The sequence below is a fragment of the Crocodylus siamensis genome, chromosome 1 (genome assembly GCF_052110815.1).
Source record: "Crocodylus siamensis isolate JL-2025a chromosome 1, ASM5211081v1, whole genome shotgun sequence".
NCBI classification, from domain to species: Eukaryota; Metazoa; Chordata; order Crocodylia; family Crocodylidae; genus Crocodylus; species Crocodylus siamensis.
Window position 1 is genome coordinate 221,207,789 of NC_143395.1, and position 12,979 is coordinate 221,220,767.

A 12,979-nucleotide genomic window follows, 5' to 3' on the forward strand; every position below is an offset into this window, starting at 1 on the left:
AGGAACAGAAAGAGAAAGAAGCCAATGCTCCCTCTCAAGGTACATCTCGCCCTGATTGCCTGCTTCCTGAAACAATCAAGCTGGGTGTAGTGGCGATATAAGTAAGGAAGAGACCTGATCTATTCCTATGGGGAAAGCCCAGCCATCTGAAGGAAGATAGACCAAGCAAAGGAGTTGGCTAGACCTTAACAAATTTGGAAAGGGACCCTGTTGGTACAATAAAATTTCTTTTCATTTCTTCAGTTCATTTGATGTCTTTTTTCTTTTCACAGGTGCGGGGATCACAGTGTGAGTCAGCAACCGGTGGCAGTCGAGCAGTGGCACCAGTTTCTCTCTCCCCCTTTCCTTTACATCTTCAAGTACCAGCAACCAAGAAAAGTTGTGGCAGGTGGGAACAAGGAAGAGAGAGAGAGAGAGAGAGAGAGAGACAGAGGGGGAGCCACCCTGGGTCAGCTGTGCATGGGGCAAAGACCTGAGAACAGCTGTGAGGTTGAAGGCACGCCTCTCCCGAGTAACAACCTGAAACAGACCCCAACTGGATCCCTCCAATCGGGGGCAAACTCTGCCCTCATTCTGAACTACCTGGTTCCCTGAACTCTTTCCCCTCTCAGGCATTGACCCCCTGGGACCTTTGACCACACAGGCCCTGGCCTCACTTCTAAGGCTGTTTGGAACCCCAGGCCCTTAGCTCTGGTTGTCCCTCGTGGGGGGCCTCTGGCCCTTTTGACCCTTCTGGTCCTGGCCCCAGCATTGACCAGTCGCGGGTGCCTCAAGTCAGGCCTCTTGAGCATCTAGCCCACTCTCTCTTATGGGTCTGCCTTCTCAGCCCTACCTGGTTGTGGGAGCTATGGTTATTAAGGTGCTCTGACCTGCCTTTCACTGGGGTGGTAACTGGCCCGCCATTTCCTGGGGGTTCCCACGTCACCACGAGCCCCACCAGGCTACCCATCCCCGGCGGGGTGCAGTTTTCGGTCATGCCCAGGGCCAAGAGCCTCCTAGCCATCCTCATTAGCTCTTGCCCTTACTTCCTGGTTGTTCCTGCTGCAGCTCAGTTAAGCAATGTTTCTGCCTGAGCTGGCAGCAGCAGACTGCAGCCTTTATATACTAGGTTCTCAAAATGGCTCCTGCCATCAGGCACCTGCTGGATGCCTGACCCAGCCCTTGAAGTGGCAGGCACTAACAGTGCTCTGCCACTTTCAGGAGTTCAGCTTTCTCCTGGGTGCCAGGAGCCAGGTCTCCTGAGTTGCTGAGCAAAGTCCCCACATTCCCATTTGTTTTCCTCCTGTTCTCTATGTACTTAAAGAAGGACTTCTTGTTGTCCTTGATTCCCATTGCTAATCAAAGTTCGGTCACCACTTAGTCACCACTAGTCTTTCTTATCTGTTCTCTGCAAATGTGGGCCATCGTGAAATAGTCCTCCTTGGGGCCTGCTCTGAGCTTCCATTGTTTATAAAACTTTTTCTTCTTTCTTAAGAGTATCACAATTTCCCTGTTTAGCCAAGAGGGCTTCCCAGCCCTTCTCTTACCTTTTTTCCACAAGGGAATGGATTTCCTTTGTGCTTCAAGGATTGTGTCTTTAAGGAACAATGTCTCTTTGTGCACGCCTTTCACCTTTGGTCCCTGGTCCAGCAGCACTTCCCTTAGCAGTGACCTAAGCTTGTTGAAATTTGCATTTTTTTAAGTTCAAGACTTCAATCCTGCTATCAAATTTGTCTGCCTGAAGTTGGACAGTGAACATGATATTTTCATGGTCACTGTCACCCAGACTTCCTTCTATATTTAAGTCGGTCACCAGGTTGCCTTTTTTGGCCAGGACCAAATCTAGCAGAACGTCACCTCTGGTTGGCCCATGCACTTTCTAAATCAGGAAGAGCTTCTTGACACAGGTCAGGAAGGACTGTGACTGATTCAACTTGGTAGAGTGTTCCTCCCAGGAGATGTCTGGGAGGATTAAAATCACCCATGATTTCATAGATTTCATAGACATCAGGGCTGGAAGGGACCTCGGGAGATCATCGAGTCCAGCCCCCTGCCCAAAGGGCAGCAAGTCAGCTGGGGTCATAGGATCCTAGCAAGATAAGCATCCAATTTACTCTTAAAGGTGTTCAGTGCTTGAACCACCTCCGCTGGCAGGCTGCTCCAGACCTTGGGGGTTCGGACAGTAAAGAAATTCTTCCTTATGTCCAGCCTGAAACGGTCTTGCAGGAGTTTGTGACCGCTCGACCTAGTCATCCCTTGAGGCACTCTGGTGAACAAACTTTCTCCCAGATCCTGGTGGTCACCCCTGATAAACTTATAGGTGACCATCAGATCACCCCTGAGCCTATGCTTTTCCAGGCTAAAGAATCCCATGTCTCTCAGCCTGTCATTGTAAGATCTGTTTTCCTGACCTCTGATCATGAGTGTGGCTCTCCTCTGGACTCTCTCAAGCTTCTCCACATCCTTTTTGAATTGTGGAGCCCAAAACTGGATGCAGTACTCCAGCTGCGGCCTCACCAAGGCCGAGTACAAGGGGAGAATGACGTCCCGGGATTTGCTCGAGAAGCATCTATGGATGCGAGCCAGCGTTTTGGTCGCTTTATTAGCTGCAGCATCGCATTGGAGGCTCATGTTCATCTTGTGGTCAATGATGACCCCCAAGTCTTTTTCTTCTGTAGTGCTATCTAACGTAGCACTGCCGAGCCTATAAGGATGCTGCAGGTATTTCCTCCCAAGGTGGAGAACCTTGCATTTTTAGGTGTTAAACACCATCAGGTTCTCGTCCGCCCATTTGCTGAGCTTGTCCAGGTCAGTCTGGATCACCCGCCTATCTTCTGGCGTGGATGTTTTGCCCCAAAGTTTGGTGTCATCGGCGAACTTGGCCAGTCAACTCCTGACTCCAATGTCCACATTATTAATGAAGATGTTGAACAGTATGGGTCCAAGGACAGAGCCTTGAGGGACCCCACTGGTCACAGGGCACCACGATGAGTGACTGCCATCAATTACAACCCTCTGGGTCCGACCATGGAGCCAGTTTCCCAGCCAGCGGATCGTGGTGGAGCCAAGGCCACAACTGGCCAGTTTGGCCAAGAGGTGATCGTGGGATACCAGATCAAAGGCTTTTTTGAAGTCAAGATATATGACATCAATCTCTTCTCCCTTCTCCAGGTGATAGGTCACCTGGTTGTAGAAGGAAATGAGATTGGTCAAACAAGACCTACCCGCAACAAACCCATGCTGGCTACCCCTTAGGATGTTAGCCTGGGCCAGTCCATCAAGGATGGCCTCCTTAATAAACTTTTCTAAGATCTTCCCCAGGATAGAAGTCAGGCTAATGGGCCTGTAGTTAGCCGGATCCACTCTCCTCCCTTTCTTGAAGATCGGCACCACATTGGCCTTCTTCCAGTCTTCGGACACTACACCAGAGTGCCAGGAGTTTTCAAAGATCCGTGCCAGGGGCTGGGCTATGACGCTCGCCAGCTCTTTGAGTACCCTGGGGTGCAGATTGTCAGGGCCGGCTGACTTGAAGGTATCCAGCTTCTCAAGATGTTCCTTCATGAGGTCAGCATTTATGGAGGGTAGGGGATCCCCATCACCTGGATCTCCCTGTCCCATAGCAGGCATGGGCATCCCATGGGACTGATGAAAGACTGATGCAAAGTACCTATTTAATAGGTTGGCTTTTTCCTGGGCGTCAGTTGTCAGTTGCCCCATCTGGTTTAGCAGGGGTCCAACATTGCCCCTGCTTTTCCTCTGGCTCCCCACATATCTGAAAAAGGACTTTTTGTTGTCCTTGATGCTTGAAGCTAGTTGGAGTTCAGTTGCAGCCTTGGCTTTCCTGGTTTGCTCCATGTCATACGCACATGCGGCCACAGTCAATTCTCGGGTGAACTCCAGATCAAGTTCTTCCCCCTGGTTTGGTAGTCTGTAGTATACACCTACAGTTAAGTCTCTCAGCATACCCCCACTGAAACTTAACCCAGAGGGTTTCAAGCTGTTCATTTTTGGAGCCGATGCTGGCTTCCAAGGAGGTGTACTGCTCTTTCACATAGAGAGCAACACCACCATCTTCCTTCCCCATCCAGACCCTTCTATGTAGGATGTAGTTCTCTATAGCTACACTCCAGTCATGTGAGGAGTCCCATCAGGTCTCCGTAATCCCAACTAGATCATAATGCTCACTGGAGAGTAGGAGGGTTAGTTCCTCCTGCTCGTTCCCCATTCTCCTGGTGTTAGTATATAGGCACCTGAGTCATCCTACTGAGGACCTTGTCTTGCTGTCCCACTGATGGACAACTATTCCCTCACCTTCTGCAACAATAGCTCTCCCAGTGTCCCTATTTACAGGGCTTATTTGTATGTTGGTCCCTGGGCATGTTTGAATTTGTGTATCCCTGTACCCCAGCAATCTTAGTTTAAAGCCCTGTCCAGAAGATTGGCCATCCTGGCCATGAACAAGGACTTACCTTTCCTTGTGAGGTGAATGCCATCCCTTCCCAGGAGTCCTCTTTCCCTGAAGTGTGTGCCATGGTCAAGGAATCTGAAGCCTTCTTGGTGGCACCAGTGTTGGAGTAGATGGTTAATTTTCTTGATGCATCCTTCCATTCTGGGACCGCAGCCTGCAACAGGGAGCATGGAAGAAAAAACTACCTGGGCCCCCAACCCCTTGAGCTCAGCCCTGAGATCCCTGTAGTCACTCATGACCTGGTCTGGATTACTCCCAGCTGTGTCATTAGTTCTCACATGGATGAGGAGCATGGGGTAGTAGTCAGAGGGCTGGACAAGACTGGAGATCCTTTCTGCTACATCTCAGATGTGAGCCCTTGGGAGGCAGCAGACCCCTGGGCTAGGAGGTCCAGATGGCAGATGGGTCCCTCAGAGCCCCGCAGGAGGGAGTTCCCCCCAACCTTGTGTCTCATCTTAGGGGTGGCAGCAAGCTGCTTACCTTCATCCTCTTCCAGTGTCACCATTGGAGTCTCCTCATATGTGGGGAGGGGAGCGTACCTGTTGTGCAGGGCCATGGGAGGAGCAGCCCTGTCCCTGCATTTCCTGGAGTGTGAGGTGACTGTCTTCTAGGTGGGTCTTTTTGGTTAGCTACCATGTTGGCCACCATCTCCATCTCTTGCTCTTCTTCCTTCTTCTGGAGAAGGGTCTAGCAGTAGCCAACAATGAAGTCTTTGTGGGCCCTAGTGGTGCACAGCTGATGTATCTCTTCCTCAAGCTCCCCCACCCAGACCTCCAGAGACTCCACCAGGGAGCACACCCCACAAGTGGGGGTGCCCCCATGCCCAGTTGCCAGCAGCCCTCACAGTCCGGGACCATTGGCTTTGTCTGGGTGGAGGTCTCAGTGATGCCAGAGTGCCTGTGGATATGATGAGTAACTGCCATGGCCGAGAGCAATTGTGTGGTAATGGGCTATTCTACCCAAGTGGAAGTACTCAGTACCCCAGAATGCTTTGAGTTCTGAGGGGCCCAATCTTTCCCAGGGTGCCCAGTGGCTGGGGTGCCTCCCACTGTTGTTTGAACTGGCTTTTCTCACACTGGTGGGAGAATGGGGGTTGGGTGGTTCCTGAGCCCCAGAGAAAAAAGAACTGGGCCCCTCATTGCTTAGAGTAAGTGAGCTTTAGGGCTGAGGCCCTGGAGCTGTCTGGTCTCACTGAAACTGACACAGGGGCTCTGCTCTCAATGTGAAGCTGCTGTGTGAGTTTCAGCTGCTTTCCTGGTTCTTACTGGTTGACCCATTCTCTGCCCAGTGGGAACAGTAAGCAGACCCTGCTCCTAGCCCTGCCCCTGCTTACAAAGCCTCTAGTGGAAAGTCACATCTGTGCAGGTGATAGACAGTTAGAGCAGGTTTTTCACATTACCATGTGACTGCTCCAATAAGCCAAACAATATTAAGCCAATTAACATTTGTTCAACTTACAGAGTAAGGTCTAACAAGGCCCTTAGGGCACTTACACATGCAGGGAGCCTGCTCTAATGCACTGGAAATTAAGCATGTTGGATTAGACCGAATTAATCGAGTCTGCTGGAGCACATAAACTGACGTGCTCTGGCAGCCTTGCACATCACATGTATCAGTGGCTCAGTGCACTTCCGTGCTGAGAAAATGGTGGCAGTGCACTTTGAACTAAAACATGTTTGATGTGCTTTAGTTCAAAGTGCACTGCTGCCATTTTCTCAGCACGGAGATGCGCTGCACTGCTGATACATGTGATGTGCAGGCTCTTTTAATTAGCATGGCTCACTAATTAAAAGTGCCTGGGACCACATGTAATGCATTGTGACCACATGTAAAATTACCCTTAAATCTTTAAGGTGCCATTCTGCTACACCTCCTACAGATAAACAGAAAACATTAATTAACAAGCAATTTTTTTAAAGACTGCCTCCATCCTATTTCTGAGTTAAAGGTTTCAAGTAACAGAAGATCTACCACACCATAGATAAATCGTTTCAGTACTTAATTCATTCCCTAGGCTGAATTTGTCCACTTCCAGCTTTCATATTTTATTATGCCTTTTTATGACAGTTGAATTATGCTTCTCTCTTTAATTGATTACATCCCATGTCATCTTTTCCATAAGTTAGTCTGCAACCGGAAACTGCAACTATAGTCACTTGGGATTTATAATTACATTTTAAACAAATATGGATGATTCAAAGGCTTGTCCAAATAATGCAGATGTAGGTTCTGTATTTGCATCATGTAAACTACTCTGGGCTTCCTGTCAGCCCTTATGTTTGCAGTTATTTCACAAGGCATCAAGAGCCAAAGCTTCCTTTGCACTTGTTTCTGATAATCAGTATGGATGCTTTCTATTATGCTCCTAAAAGGGATGTGCTGAAGAATACTGAAAACAAAAACAGAGTTAAATAACAGATCATTTTCAGTTGGATTCACTGCCAATGTGGTGCTTTTTATTTGTATCAATAATCAAGTTAATGGGCATAGTAAAGTCATTTACCTTTTAGTACAAAGGTATAGTAACTTGTGTTAAGTTTGTACTTTCACACAGATAAAGGCCATTAAAGGCAATTTCCCCACGTGTCACCAGAGGTATCACATGAAAGATCATTATATCACTACCAAAAGCAACATATATTGTTCAAAGGTTTTTGTGCTTCTGGAAATACAAAAGAATCATGCCAATTGTTCACCGCTACTTATGAGTTAGAAAAAACTAACACCAGCAGTACTTTAATGTAAGTGCTCCAGTGGCGCAATTGGTTAGCGCATGGTACTTATACAGCAGTACTTGAGTGAGCCATGCCAAGGTTGTGAGTTCAATCCTCACCTGGAGCATCAATTTTATTGGTGGGGAGGTGGTTTTCCAGCTGTTTCAATGGAAACAAAGAAGGGTGACTTGAGACCCTCTGGGTTAAGATATGGGGAGAACATGGGGAAGGGGATTTGACCATAGGAGTTTATTAAAGACCTCCAAACCAAGAGGAACAGCTTGACCAGGAATTCCCTGGAGAACTGGCAGAGGCTGCATGGTCATCACGGGTGACTTCAACTACCCAGACATCTTGTGGGATGAGCACTCACCTAGATCTGATACCTCACAAAGCTTCCTCACTTGCATTGAGGAGCTCTATCTAACACAAGAAGTCCACAGGTTGACCAGGGGCAAGGCAGTCCTAGACTTGGTTCTGGCCAAAGGAGATGATCTAGTGAGCAACCTGAGGATGGAAGGGAAATTGGGTTACAGTGACAATGAGAAGATCACTTTCTCCATTCACTGTAAGTCAGGGAAATTCGCCAGTACAGTAGAAATCCTTGATTTTAGGAAAGCTGACTTCCACAAGCTTAGGGGATTGGTTGGCAAAGCCCTGCAGGACCACAGTCTGATGAAGAAGGGGGTACAAAACGAGTGGTCATTCCTTAAGTAAGCGATCCTAAAAGCTCAAAGTAAGTCCATTCCCTTTCAAAGGAAAGGCAGCAAAAGGGCTGGGAGACCCCCTTGGCTCAATAGGGAAGTCATGGACGTCCTGAAATTAAAACAAGAAGCCTATAAAGGATGGAAGTCGGGAATAACTACCAAAGAGGAGTACTTGGCAACTGCCTGCACCTGTAGGGAGCAGATCAGGATACCAAAAGCACAAACTGAATACAGATTGGCAACTAGAATAAAGGACAACAAATAGTCTTTCTTTAGATATGTAGGAAGTCAGAAAAAAAATAAGGGAAGCATAGGGCCCCTGATGAATGAAATGGGATGTCTGATAACTGACACTCAAGACAAAACCAAACTCCTGAATGACTACTTTACATACATATTCCAGCAGCCCAAGGGTGTTAGCCTGTTTGACAGGATATAGGATGATCATGGTGGGGGTGACTATCCCCCCCCATAGTTGGTGTAGATCTTGTGGGAGAGCACCTACAGGGCTAAATATCTACAAATCAGCAGGACCACTTGAACTACACCTGAGGGTGCTAAAAGAACTGGCCAATGTCATCGTGAAACCAATGGCAAAGTTATTTGAAGACTTGTGGCACTTGGGAGAGGTCCCAGAAGATTAGGACAGTGCCTAACTTCAAGAAAGGGAGAAACGAGGACCCAGAAAATTACCAGTCAATCAATTTGACCTCAATCCCCGGTAAAATCTTGGAGAAAATTATCAAAGAAGCCATTACAGACAGGCTAGCAGAAGGCAGTATTCTGAAGGATAGCCAACATGGGTTTGTTATGGGCAAGTCATGCCAGACCAACCTCATTTCCTTCTATGATCAAATTACTTGCTACCTGGATGGGGAAAATGTAATACCTGGACTTCAAAAAGGACTTTGACCTGGCCTCCTACAAAGTTCTCATGAAAAATTGGGAAAATGTAGCCTTAACTACTTTACAGTCCATCAACTAGGTAACTGGCTTTGTGGTAGGACTCAGAGAGTATGGAATGACTGAACTGAGTCATCATGGCAGATGGTGACCAGTGGCATCCCTCAGGGTTCAGTACTTAGACCAGTGCTTTTCAACATGTTCATCAATTTGGATTCAGGTATTAAAAGTGAACTAGCAAAGTTCACTGATGACACCAAACTATGGGGGAGTGTGGTTATGCTTGAAGACAGGCTGGCAATACAGGCTGACCTGGACAGGCTAGCGAGGTGGGCGGAACTCAACCTGATGTTGTTTAATACGGAGCAATGTAAAGTCCTCCATCTGGGGAGAAATAATGCACAATACACTTACAGGCTTGATAGTGGTACAGTTGCTAGCACCACATCTGAATGAGACCTGGGAGTTGTGATAGACAACAAAATGAACATGAGAAACCAATGTGACGACGTAGCGGGAAATGCTAATTAAACACTGGTATGCATCTACCGAAGCATCTCAAGCAAGGCTAAGGATGTCATCCATCCACTCTCCTTGGCCTTGGTGAGACTGCAGCTGGAGTTCTGCATTTAGTTCTGGGCAACGCATTTCAGAAAGGATGTGGAGAAGCTTGAGAGAGTCCGAAGGAGGGCCACGGGCATGATTAGAGGCCTAAAGACAAGGTCATATGAGGAGAAGCTGAAAGATTTGGGACTGTTCAGGCTGGAGAAGACTCAGAGGGGACTTGGTAGCAGCCTATAAGTATATCAAAGGCATACATCAGGGCCTGCAGGAGCAACTTTTCACCAAGGCCCCCTAGGGGAAGACTAGAAATAATGGGCACAAGCTGATTGAGGATCGCTTCAGACTAGACATAAGGAAAAACTTCTTTACAAGTTGAGTGCTGAGGGTTTGGAACAGGCTCCCCCCAGAGGTGGTACAGCCACCCACCCGGCGATCTTCAAAAAGCATTTTGACACTCATCTTGCTGAGGTCATCTGATCCCAGCAGCCTTTCCTGCCCAAGTGCAGGGGGGCTGGACCCAATTATCTGGACAGCCCCTTCCAGCTCCTAACACCTATGAAACTATAAAACGAGCTGAGTTTTTATTAATCTTAATACTAACTTCATTGTTTATAAAATAAAGCAGTAAAGCTTATTGCCCAACTGTTATACTATAAAGCCTGGTGAAGCTTGAACCTAAAATAACTACCTGCGTGACACCTGGAGTTATAACCATATCTAGGTATTTTTAGAAGCGACAAAATGAAAACAAATTATAAATATATATTTTAATGGAGTCTTTTCAGAGCTGTGTTTGACTGGCAAAAGAAATGAAAGATTACTGATATCAACCTACTTTGTTTTTCCAAGGCAAAGCCAGGACATGCCTCTCTGTGCAGTTCCTGGCTGGAATGTTTCAAAATGCTGCAGCTTCCTCTAGCACCAGTCGTGGGCACTAGGGGAGGCTACACTGACCTGTGCCTCCACTCTTCATTGCCCCCCTCCCCTTTTCCTTTCTTCACAGGGATAGAAGGTAGTGAGGAGTGGAGATGTAAGTAGGGGTGGGAATCTTACATGCTAGCTCCAGAGCCCTCCAACCCTCCTCTCCCTGCCTTAGAGAGGTAGAGGGGACTAGATCTGAAGAGCCTGGCTCCAGTGGCAGGAATGGCTCTGGGAGTCAGTAGGGGTCTGGCAGGGGAAGCATTAGAGGGGAGTAATCCTGGCTCCGAGTTTGATGACGCAGGGTTCCTGGTGGCGGTGTGTGTCTTAGTGAGGACCCAGAATCAGGAGAAGGCCCTGGGTCTCCCTCCCTCCCTCCCCTATCTAGATATAACTGGTAGTGAAACAGTCCAAAAGTACTATTTCATGTAAACAGATCTCATTTTGTAGTGTTTCAGCCACCTCTAAAACATTTCAAGGGGTGTATATGTGGGTGGTGTTACAAGTTATGTTTAAACTGCCATAAAGGCACTTAAGATGGGAGCATTCATCCATTAAAGTGCATCCCATGCTAAACACTCTCTAAATGTTTTAAAAGTAAGCCAACTGAAATGGGGAATATCTTTGACCAGTCTTACCCAAGTCATTCTAGGGTATTGTTAGTCAGCTCCAGGGGGATAAAACACTTAATTTGCAGTCCACTGGCATCCTGGGATTCCCAGCCCCTCTACACATTTCTACCCTCCAGACCTCTACTCATCTCCTGTTCCTCCCCGCATCTCCCCACCCCTCCTGTCTACACTGAGCAGCTGCTTGGAGTGACTTAAGTACAGGGAGCCTGGAGAAGTGTCTTCCTTAAGCTCCCTGGTCTTGCCACTTGTGCTGAGAGTGGAGCCACTGAGGGTTAGATCTCAGGTTTGCCCAGGCTCCTGGGTCTCACTGAGCACCAGCTCCACACTAAGAGTGGAACTGCTGCACTATTTGCAGAAAGACCAGGGACCCCAGGGAAGCATTCCTCCCCAGGCTCGCTCAGCTTAGTGCAATTATGTTGGTGGCTCTGTGCTGAGAGCAGTTAATCCTCAGCAGCTCCATTCAGTGCAGAGTCACCACAGGTTAATTGGTCTAATCCACTGATTCTCAGCCAGGGTGCCATGGTACTCTGGGGTGCCTTGTGAGCCTTTCAAGAGTGCCACACAATGTTAGCACTGTTACGTTTACAAACATGATTTACAAGATAAATCTTAGAGATTTCAAATAAGAATCTACAGTGTTAAAAGCACTCTGCCTTGTTGGAGGTTTTTCTGAGTTCTTTGCAACATAAGGATCACCTTATTATTTTTCTATAGCATGACAAATGAGTGAAAGCTAAGAGCTGGAATATACCAAGGGTACCTCAAGTCTATGAAGGGATGCCTTGAGTTCATTGAGGGGTACCTCAAGTAGCACCCTGTCAGGGAGTGGTGGCAAGCATCAGTCTCCCTGAATCATAGTGTATGCATGAGTGCCACCCAGACCTTCAATGAATATGCCTGGGCAGGAATTTTTGGAGCAGTGGAAGCTACTCAGACCTTCCAGCATGCCACTGAGACAGACTCCAAGGACCAGATTGAGCCCAGATGTTTAGTGCCTCCATGGCAGTAGCTGTATAAATGTCTAGGAACTGAACCCAGGTTTCCTGTGTGGTAGACAAGGATGCCACCACTGAAGCACAGGGGACTTCGTAGGGTATTTGAATACATCTAGTTCAGTGGAGCTAGAGGGGGAGAGCTAAACAGCTGCTGGAAACGTGTGGCCAACTACTGCCCAGACAAACACTAAGGATACTCCAGACAGGCAGCAAGCACCTATCAAAACCAGGCTCAGCTCTTATGTGGAACTTGTCATCTATGTATTCTAAAGCTCTTTGCAAAGGAAGGTCAACATCTTCTCACTTTGGGACAGGCAGACAGGCTTCCCAGAACTCAGCTGTCTTGATTGATGGATCAGACCATGAGCTAGACAACACTGGGTGCTTGTACACAACCTAGGAAGCTGCTCCAATGCACTGTAATTACTCAAGTCTGCTGGATTATGGTAATTACCACACTCCATCCAGCCTCCACCTCTCTTGTATCAGCGTTCAGAAACTTCAAAACTGTAGTGGAGGCACTTTAACTAAAGCACTTTAACTGAATGCCCCCACTGCCATTTTGAATCATGGGGATGTTCATACATGAGATAGGCTTCGTAGGCATTAGGGATGGAAGGGTTCTCACAAGATCATCAGGTCCAGCTCTCTGCCCAAGGGGCAGGAAGTCAGCTGAGGTCAGATCACCCCAGCAAGATAAGCATTCAAGCGTTTCTTAAAAAGTAGCCAGAGTAGGTTTTTGCACCACTTCTGGCAGGAGCCTATTCCAGACTCTGGAGACTCGGACGGTAAAGAAGTGTTTCCTTATGTCCAGTCTAAAACCGTCTTTCACCAGCTTGTGACCATTAGAACTTGTCTTCTTTTGGGGTGCCCTGGTGAACAGACTTTCTTCCAGATCCTGATGCATGCCCCTGATACACTTACAGGCTGCCACCAATTCCCCCCTGAGCCTATGCTTTTCCAAGCTGAAGAGTCCCATGCCTCTCAGTGTCTCCTCATAAGGCCTGTTCTCTTGGCCTCTGATCATGCATGTGGCTCTTCTCTGGATTCTCTCAAGCTTCTCCACATCCTTTCTAAAGTGTGGAGCCCAGAACTGGAT

General features: G+C 47.7%; 1 non-coding gene across 1 annotated transcript; it reads left to right on the top strand.

The window, feature by feature from the left end:
- Nucleotides 1-7,194: 7,194 nt before the first annotated feature.
- Nucleotides 7,195-7,288, top strand: TRNAI-UAU (transfer RNA isoleucine (anticodon UAU)). Its single transcript has 2 exons — nucleotides 7,195-7,232; nucleotides 7,253-7,288. It is a non-coding gene; the product is annotated as a tRNA-Ile (tRNA).
- The last annotated feature ends 5,691 nt before the right edge of the window (nucleotides 7,289-12,979 follow it).